The sequence below is a fragment of the Salvelinus alpinus genome, chromosome 18 (genome assembly GCF_045679555.1).
Source record: "Salvelinus alpinus chromosome 18, SLU_Salpinus.1, whole genome shotgun sequence".
Lineage (NCBI taxonomy): Eukaryota > Metazoa > Chordata > Actinopteri > Salmoniformes > Salmonidae > Salvelinus > Salvelinus alpinus.
The window spans coordinates 5,223,592-5,234,283 of record NC_092103.1 but is presented as its reverse complement, the minus strand read 5'-3'; the positions used below and the strand labels follow the sequence as shown (position 1 = coordinate 5,234,283).

At 42.3% G+C, this 10,692-nt stretch overlaps 1 non-coding gene across 1 annotated transcript; it reads right to left on the bottom strand.

Annotated features, from left to right (window-relative positions):
- Positions 1-1,250: 1,250 nt before the first annotated feature.
- On the bottom strand, positions 1,251-1,303 carry LOC139544700 (U7 small nuclear RNA). Its single transcript, XR_011668938.1, has one exon. It is a non-coding gene; the product is annotated as a U7 small nuclear RNA (small nuclear RNA).
- Positions 1,304-10,692: the final 9,389 nt, after the last annotated feature.

Genomic DNA, 10,692 nt, shown 5'->3' with positions numbered 1-10,692 from the left:
GGGGATGGGGGCCTAGGTGGGGGCTCAGACCCAGGGTGTTAAAACAACCAACCCAACCACGTCTGAGGGACTGTATTTCCATTGACACAAGTGTCCTGTCTGAATCTCAACGTAATGTTTTTAAAACGTGTGCCCTACCACTCGTCTGAGAGGCGAAAATAAAAGTTGTGTCTCCCTGATGTGTTTGATTCATCCCCGGCCAAATGACAACCCACACAGAGCTGAGAGACACTTGGGTTAGCAGGATAATGTTGAACAAAAAAACTTCCCCTAACATAACCCCCTTTATATGTTTCATGGACTCAGTGTAGTCATATTCCATTTGATCATACCTATCTTGAGGCTTGGACTGAAGCGCTCTCTGTGTAATTACAGATGTTAAGATGTTTTTCTCTGCTAGCTATAGGCGTGTGTATGTATTTCTGTCTGCGGACATGGATGGTTGATTGGGCCTATTGTCGCCCATAATTGTTTCATGTTGTCGCATCTCATCACGGCTGGCTATAGGATTCATATGTACCTAAGTTGCCATGGCGTTAAGAATATTCACAGCTGTACTGTATTTTCAGTGCTCGAAAAGTGGAGAAGCATTTATACATTTCGATTAGTGTCTCAGAAAACAACACGGGGCTCTACAACCTAAGAGAGTCTCGTTAGATTTTAAATGTGTATACATTTACTCACCGGCTAGTTTTGTAATGTGGTGGTGGTGGGGCTGCAGTAAAAACATGTTGTTTTTAAGCTGGTGACTACCCTGTGTTAATGTTAGAGCCTTAGCTGGGCCTCAGAGTGCACCTGGGGGTGGGTGGTGGAACAACATGACAAAATGCTAATAGTGTCTTTTTATTTAACTAGGCGAGTCAGTTAAGAATAAATTCTTATTTACAATGACGGCCTACCCCGGCCAAACCTGGATGACGCTGGGCCAATTGTCCGCCGCCCTATGGGACTTCTAATCACAGCCAGATGTGATACAGCCTGGATTCGAACCAGGGACTGTAGTGACACCTCTTGCACTTGCACCGCTGCGCCACTCGGGAGCCCTAGTGTATACTATGGTAGGAATACTATAGTATTAACTGTAGTGTTTTTGCAGACTTTACTGTAGTATTTACAGCTTACTGTAGTATAAATACTGTACTATTTAAAAATATATGTATACACTGACTGTATTATAGCAATTTTGGAGACCGTCGTATACTGTAGCATTTACTGTGGCATTTTTGTTTTAATATCTTTGACATAGAAGCGTAGGCTTTCTTCTTGAGGAAACCTACTGGAGAAATACTAAAAGAGCGCATTTTCCATAACCTGTAGGTAGGTAGGTAGGACTAGGTTCTGAACAGAGAGTTCAGAGCGTCTGTTCTTTTTAATAACCTGTAGGGGACACAATATATGGTTTATACTTGAAGGCATGTAGGTTTCTCACTTACGAGTGGCACACATTGGGATATGGGGGATGCGGGGGCAGGGTATATGCAAACTAAATACTGTAGTATTTACTGTAGTAACAAAAGGTTGTGTTTTTGCAGACTAGTATTTTTGCAGACATTTCTGTTGTATTTACTACAGTGTTTTTTTGTGTGGATAATACTGTAGTATTTACTATATTTTTCAATAGTATACTACAACATTCTATACTAAGTACTACACATGGTCGAGGGATACTACAGTGTATAGTATAGTATTGCACAGTATATTACGGTTTACTACAGAATTCTATAGTAAGTACTGTAGTATTATACCGTAAACTTTATTTTTTTATGCAGAGAGGGTTGAGGGCTTGGTGGGTCGGGGCTGGAGGGCTTGCTGTCTGGCTGGGGGAGGTCTGGCTGGGGAGGGCTGACTAACTGGCTGGCTGGTTGGTTGGTTGGTTGGGGAGGGCTGTGTGGGTTGGGATGGCTGGGTGAGTTGAGGAGTAGGGCTGGCTGGCGGCTGGCTGTGGGAGACCTGGATGGATTGTGAAGAAAGGCTGACTGACTGGCTGGCTGGCTCCCTCCCTCAGCCTTTCTGAGGTTGCCCCACAGCTCCATGTCATCACCAGTGGGGTTATGGTGAAGGAAGGGTTAGGGTGTGTTCTGAAGTACAGCTCTCTGTTTGGACCAGCAGGGCCTCCCTACAGGGTCGCCTGAGGTGGGGTTGGGCTGGGGTGGGTGCTTAGTGGGTGTGGGTGGGACGGTGGGAAAGGGGCTCCTCTCACGATGACAACCAGATGGCTGAGGAAAAACATTTACAGGACTGTGCGTCAATCTAACATTGTTCTATTTAATTGATAGTTTGTTTCATAAGAATTCTTCCCTTTACCTTTTACCAATGCATACTTAAGACATGTTTTTTTCTTTGTGTGTGTGTGTGTGTGTGTGTGTGTGTGTGTGTGTGTGTGTGTGTGTGTGTGTGTGTGTGTGTGTGTGTGTGTGTGTGTGTGTGTGTGTGTGTGTGTGTGTGTGTGTGTGTGTGTGTGTGTGTGTGTGTGTGTGTGTGTGTGTGTGTGTGTGTGTGTGTGCATTCACGTGTACAACTGAAGTTGAGTGAGTTCATGTGCCAAGCCAAAGAGAGGACGGAGATAATATAGATTTACTTTACGAGATGGGGGCATCAAATAAAAATGACAGAAATGCTTTTGGATTGAGAATGACGTACTAAAGAGAGAGAAGTTGAGTTTTTCTGGTTTTGTGGGATGGTCTTTTTAATAACAGTGAGAGAAGGAAGGCAGAGCTAGTGGCCAGTGTGGCCAGAAGGCAGCAGTTGACTTGGGGCAGTTTCCCTGTCCGTTTCTCCCTCCCTCCCTCTCAGACATCTCGTTTGGGTGAGGAACTCTGCCAGCAGGGTAGTACACATCTGTGTCCCAAATGGCACCCTATTCCCTATATAGTGCAGTACTTTTGACCAGGGCCCATACTACTATTGACTCTGGTCAATAGTAGTGCACTGTGTAGAGAAAATTGGGACTTACCCCAAGATCATTATACTGTTGCTTTGCCAGTGGGTCCTGCTATGTAATTATCCAACACACACACACACACACACACACACACACACACACACACACACACACACACACACACACACACACACACACACACACACACACACACACACACACACACACACACACACACACACACACATCCTATTTCTATTTTCAATGAACATGCATCCATAGAGATACAGGCAGACATACAGTCATGACTGAAATTATTGGCATCCTTGATAAAGATGAATCCTTTGTGGCTGTTAGTAGAGCATTTTTTTTTTTTAAGACGGGGTTACAAATAATTGGCACCCCAGTTTTCAATACTCCGACACCCTCCCTTGCGAGGAAAACGGCATTGAGCCTTTTTCTAAAATATTTTATGAGATTGGAGAACACATTGGGAGGGATCTTAGACCATTCCTCCATACAGAATCTTTCCAGATCCTTGATATCTTTCGTCTGCGCTTATGGACGGCCCTCTTCAATTCAAACCGCAGGTTTTCAATGGGGTTCAAGTCCTGAAACTGAGATGGCTATTACAAAATGTTGATTTTGTGATCAATTAACCATTTCTTTGTGGAATTTGATGTGTGCTTTGGGTTATTGTCCTGCTGGAAGATCCACTTGCAGACAATTTTCAGCCTCCTGCAGGGGCAACCAGGTTTTTGGATAAAATATCCTGCTAGTTGGTCAAGTTCATGATGCCGTTGACCTTAACAAGGGCCCCAAGACCAGTGGAAGCAAAATAGCCGCATAACATCAAAGATCCACCACCCTATATTAAAGTAGGTATGGGGTTATTTTCTGCTTGTCAGTTCCTTCTTTCAATGCCAAACCCACCATTGGTGTGTGTGGCCAAAGAGCTCTATTTTCATGTCATCTGACCACAGCACGTTTATCAAACTCCACGCGTTTCCATTTTTTGGATGACATCAAAGTAGAGCTCTTGGCCACGCACACCAGTGGTGGGTTTGGGATCGAAAGATAGATGTGATACGCAGAAAAGTACCCCCATACAAAAAATAAATAAAAAAGTGCCAAAAAAATAGACAAAAAAACTTTTTTGCAAAGCTGTGGTTTGAATTGAAGAGTGCAGTCCATAAGAGCAGACAAAAGATAAAAGATCTGGAAAAGATTCTGTATGGAAGAATGGTCTAAGATTCCTCCCAATGTGTTCTCCAATCTCATAAAAAAAATTTTTTTAAAAGCTCAGTGCCATTATCCTCGCAAGGTGAGGTATTTTAAGCAGTGCTTAATTTAACAGGATCCGGCACCACTCCGTTTAGTTTCGGAACCTATTTGGCCGGATCCGGTACCTCTCATGGCATGACAAATTCATTTTCACTTTTTGCAATGTAAAAATTCAAACAAACAAAATTCATTACAGTTACCTCTTAATTCTCCTGCCCCCCGCCCCCCAAAAAAATTTGTGTGAAAAAGTAGATTTTCAGCCGGGTATTCTAAGAATTGATGTTAGAGACCAATGCGTGGCCGTCGCTGTGTGAGAAACACGCCTGTATCACTCCCATAAGTAGAATGATCAATACAATTTTTTTTTTTTTACATTTGCCAAAGTTATAGAATTACTGCTGTCTTTTAAAAAAGAAATAAAATAATTCAGAATAACCTACTACACCATGAGAAGGATTAGCCCCTTTTTTTCAATTTTCGCCTAAAATGACATACCCAAATCGAACTGCCTATAGCTCAGGCCCTGAAGCAAGAATATGCATATTCTTGGTACCATTTGAAAGGAAACACAAGTTTATGGAAATGTGAAAGGAATGTAGTAAAATATAACAATAGATCTGGTAAAAGATATTACAAAGAAATAACCAACCGTTCTTTTGTAATTTTTTTGTACCATCATCTTTGAAATGCAAGAGAAAGGCCATAATGTATTATTCCAGCCCAGGTGCAATTTAGATTATTGCCACCATACGGCATCAGTGTATGTGCAAAATTTTAGACTGATCCAGTGAACCATTGCATTTCTGTTCAAAATGTTGTATCAAGACTGCCCAAATGTGCCTAATTTGTTTATTCATAATTTTTCATGTTCAAAATTGTGCACTCTCCTCAAACAATAGCATGGTACTCTTTCACTGTAATAGCTACTGTAAATTGGACAGTGCAGTTAGATTAACAAGAATTTAAGCTTTCTGCCAATATCAGATATGTCTATGTCCTGGGAAATGTTCTTGTTACTTACAACCTCATGCTAATCACATTAGCCTATGTTAGCTCAACCGTTCCGTGGAAGGGAAACCAAGATAATGTAGACACAGAAGATCAACAGCTTATTTTTTTTTAAATAGCCTAGCTGTGAATGTAGCCCAATAACCAGGCATAGTCTACAGTCGGGAACACGCTGCAAATCTATCAGTCAACAACAGCATGCAGACAACAGGGCTTTTGCAATATTTCAAATAGAATAGCGAGAAAACACAGGTTGAAAGGCAAATAGCTCCTGCTTAAAAGAGAAGACTAATCTATCTGTCTGCTGTAAGCTAACAAAATATTTGATCAACTTCTAAATATTGTTTTACAAAGTAAAGCAACAGAGAGAGAGGCTTTTGGCACGAGCTCCGCCTGGGCCATCATCAAGGGGTGAGCTGCGCATCATTGGGTGAGTCAGTGAAACTGGAAAGCATTTCTAAGACTATAATTTTCTCCTCATATTGCAGCATTCAATATGTCTCCACACACCTAGGCCTAGGCTGCTCCCGAGTGGCGCAGCAGTCTAAGGCACTGCATCTCAGTGCTAGAGGCGCCACTACAGACCCTGGTTTGATTCCAGGCTGTATCACAAGCCAGCCGTGATTGGGAGTCCCATAGGGTGGCGCACAATTGGCCCAGCGTTGTCCGGGTTAGGGTTTGGCCGGGGTAGGCCGTCATTGTAAATAAGAATTTGCTCTTAACTGACTTGCCTAGTTAAATAAAGGTCAAATAAAGGCTATTGATGGATTCAAGACAAGGTCGTTTATATTGATCTCAGTTTATCAGTGTCAAAGTAGCCTGTCATGACAATCATTTGAGATTCTGCCAAAGTCTCCAGTCGTGTAAAATGAGGTAGAATTGCATGAAATCCATTCATAAAAGATCATGTTTTCCCGGGCTCTAGGCTACTAAAAATGTTCCCCATGTGTGCAACATTTGTAAGTGCTCCTACTCTACTGCTCAATGCCACTACCCAAATGCGATGATATGCAGGCAATGATTTTTATTAGGCTGCAATTTCTGAGGAAGCTAGCTCTTGAAAGAGGAGTTTGGATGTAGATGGTGAAAATCTATTGAATGATACTAAAAATGCTGGTCAGGAGTTTGAAGTCCTGGTTGCTTGGTTAACATTAGACACAACAAAAAAATCCACCAGGGCTAGTCATTTGGAGCCTGGTCTGCTTAAGTGTGCAGCACCCCTTATTGCTGGCCCAGTAGCCCACATTTTTTTTATTTAACATTGTTATCAGGAAGTGTTCCAAAAGCATGGAAATCCACATATGTGCTGCTACAAGGGAGGAGATACAAATGATCTTGACAACTATCACCCCATTTCAAGACTACCTTCTTTAGCTAAGATTCTTGAATCCTTGGTTAATGTACAACTTCGTTCCTTTTTAGCTGATAATTGTATTCTTAATATAAACCAATCAGGGTTTAGGCCTGGGCATAGTACTACCACAACAACCACGCTAGTTGTCTAATGAACTTATCCTCTGCAGCAGAGGTAACTCTGGGTCTTCCTTTCCTGTGGCGGTCCTCATGAGAGCCAGTTTCATCATAGCGCTTGATGGTTTTTGCGACTGCACTTGAGGAAACTTTCAAAGTTCTTGAAATGTTCGTATTGACTGACCTTCATGTCTTAAAGTAATGATTGACTGTCGTTTCTCTTTGCTTATTTGAGCTGTTCTTGCCATAATATGGACTTGGTCTTTTACTAAATAGGGCTATCTTCTGTATACCCCCTACCTTGTCACAACACAACTGATTGGCTCAAAAGCATTAAGAAAGAAAGAAATGACAAATTAACTTTTAAGAAGGCACATCGGTTCATTGAAACGCAATCCAGATGACTACCTCATGAAGCTGGTTGAGAGAATGACAAGACTGTGACAGACTGTCATCAAGGCAAAGGGTGGCTATTTGAAGAATCTCAAATATAAAATATATTTTGATTTGTAATTTTTTTGGGGGGTTACTACATGATTCCATATGTGTTATTTCATAGTTTTGATGTCTCACTATTATTCTACAATGTAGAAAATAGTAAAAAATAAAGAAACACCTTTGAATAAGTAGGCCTCCATTGCATACAAGTTAAAGTATTGGACTCTTCACACACCACACTAAACCATTCCACTACCTTTTCAAACTTTTTTTTATTAAATGCAAGCAAGCAATGCTTGATTGAGCGAGCTGTTTTGTCTTGTAGTAATGTAGTGCCAGCCTGTATTTACTTAAACTTTTTTTTTTAGCAAAACGTAATTGAGAAGAATATATATTTCATAACATCTCTTTTTGCTCAGTAGATGCCCAACATAACAACAGGTAGGAGTTTCTCCCGTTCTTCTCAGCAGATCCTCTCAAGCAGGTTGGATGGGGAGCTTCGCTGCACAGCTATTTTCAGGTCTCTCCAGAGATGTTCAATCAGTCACTAATGTGCCTGTGATGGCTATTTAACACTCTGATGGCCTTGAGATAGAAGCCATTTTTCAGTCTCTCTGTCCCAGCTTTGATGCACCAGGAACTGACCTCGCCTTCTGGATGATAGCGGGGTGAAGTGGCAGTGGCTCGGGTGGTTGTTGTTTTGATGATCTTGTTGGCCTTCCTGTGACATCGGGTGCTATAGGTGTCATGGAGGGCAGGTAGTTTTCCCCCGGTGATGTGTTGGGCAGACCGCACCACCCTCTGGAGAGCCCTGCGGTTCCGGTCGGTGCAGTTGCCATACCAGGCGGTGATACAGTCCGACAGGATGCATAAGCTGAGGAACTTGAAGCGTTCCACCTTCTCCACATTGGTCCTCTCGATGTGGATAGGGTGGTGCTTCCTCTGCTGTTTCCTGAAGTCCACGATCATCTCCTTTGTTTTGTTGACATTGAGCGAGACGTTATTTCTCTCGATCCTGACTAGTCTCCCAGTCCCTGCCATTGAAAAACATCCCCACAGCATGATGCTGCCACCACCATGCTTCACCGTAGGGATGGTGCGAGGTTTCCTCCGGATGTGACGCTTGGCATTCAGGCCAAATAGTTCAATCTTGGTTTCATCAGCCCAGAGAATCTTCTTTCTCATAGTCTGAGAGTCCTTTGGGTGACTTTTGGCAAACTTCAAGTGATCTGTCATGTGCATTTTATTGTGGGGTGTCTTTCGTCTGGCCACTATACAATAAAGGCCTGATTTGGTGGAGTAATGCAGAGATGGTTGTCCTTCTGGAAGGTTCTCCCATCTCCACAGAGGAATTCTGGAGCTCTGTCAGAGTGACCATCGGGTTCTTGGTCACCTCCCTGACCAAGGCCCTTCTCCCCCGATTGCTCAGTTTGCTGGGCGGCCAGCTCTAGGAATAGTCTTGGTGATTCCAAACTTCTTCCATTTAAGAATGATGGAGGCCACTGCGTTCTTGGGGACCTTCAATGCTGCAGACATGTTTTGGTACCCTTCCCCAGATCTGTGTCTCGACACAATCCTGTCTCGGAGCGCTATGGAAATTCCTTCGACCTTTTGGCTTGGTTTTTGGCTCTGACATGCACTCTCAACTGTGGGACCTTATATAGACAGGTACGTGCCTTTCCAAATCATGTCCAATCAATTGAATTTGCCACAGGTGGACTCCAATTAAGTTGTAGAAACATCTCAAGGATGATCAATGGAAACAGGATGCACCTGAGCTCAATTTCGAGTCTCATAGCAAATGGTCTGAACACTTATGTAAATAAGATATTTCAGTTTTTATTTTTAATACATTTGCAAACTTTTCAAAAAAACTGTTTTCGCTTTATCATTATGAGGTATTGCGTGTAGATTGATAAGGATAAGGCTGTAACATAACAAAATGTGGAAAAAGTCAAAGTGTCTGAAAACTTTCTGAATGCACAGTCATTTATTGTCCAGCGCCCGGTTTCCCAAAATCATCTTAAGGCTAAGTTCATCATTAGAACTTTAGTAGGCACATCGTTACATCTCAGAGCTGTTTCCTAAAACCATCGTTACTAAAGAAGCACTTGAAAACACCTGCTTTTTACCGACTGCCTCAGACCACCCATAAAACAGCTGAGTCTGTAGATGTTTTTTTCCCCCCTCGCGCATCACTTTATACATAGAAGATCTCCGCTAAATATAGAATCAAGATGTTTATCTGTCTCTCGGTGACCAACAATAACTTCAGAATGATGTTGACTACAATACAAAGTTGCCAATGTCTTTGCAATTGTTATAAACAAGCAAAGGGTAAAAAGATGCTTCATATGAAAACCAAGATGACTGCATTAAAAGATAAATACAGTAGGCTACATAGGCCTATACATTTCAATCATATTGAAATCAATTTCATGTTCAATCAATTGAGTTCTATTTTGCTAATTGTAGGCTACTATCTTAATTGTTTTGCTCAATTTAATGATGTGTAGATCTAACGTGCCGAATATTCAATTTAGTGCATAGCCCAATCATTAGAATAAGCAGCCTCAATATTTGCAGCCATATGTGCCAATTTATTTCTAGGAGCTGATCCGTCGTCAGTGTTGTGGTCCCGTGTGGCTCAGTTGGTAGAGCATGGCGCTTGCAACGCCAGGGTTGTGGGTTCATTCCCCACGGGGGGACCAGGATGAATATGTATGAACTTTCCAATTTGTAAGTCGCTCTGGATAAGAGCGTCTGCTAAATGACTTAAATGTAAATGTTCTAATGGTAAGAGCAAGACTTGAATGGAGAACGCTGATCCGAGAGCAGCGCTGCCATTATTTCGATCCTGTCAGTATCGACACATGCTCGAATGACTTACTTATTGAAAGTTCTCCCTGTGTGGTCTTTTGGGAAATGCATGTGAGTTCTTCGGCCATTCTAGAATTGACGCATCGTTAAAAAATGTGTACGCTTAATTTCCAGCGTTATTGAGAAACCGGGCCCTGGCTATTACTTCATATACATGGCTATTTGCATTTATGCAAAACATATGGATTCTCCCTTTAAAGAGGGGAGGAGGGTGAATATCAACTGCAGCTTTACATTAAGCACATACCAGTTCCTGTAAGTAACTGTCAAAGTACTGAATAAGTTGGCTGAGTGAGCATTTGGAAAGAAATCCCCCCCAGCGACCCCTCCCCCAGACCCCCCTCCAGTTTTTTACTTATTGATGGCTACTTCCCAGTAAGAGGACCTATGCCGACATCTTTGGGAATTTTTGGGGGGTGTTCACTCACTGCAACGCACAGGCGATGTGCTAATTGCATGTGCATTGGCCAGGTTTAGATTCAAAATAGAGTACCATATTATGAGTCATAATACCCATAAAACCTAACAGTCAAACAAGGAAATGGTTCCAATCGTTTTTCCACCATTCATTTTTCCCATAGAGGAATTTAGATCCTGTCACGCGGGACTAGGTGGGTGAAGGAATCAGACGCAGAGAGTTCCAATTGCGAAAAGTGCTCCTTTACTATAGCACACAAAACGTGAATAAGCCCAAACATATAGGGCGCAGCGAACAACTTGAATAACCCAAA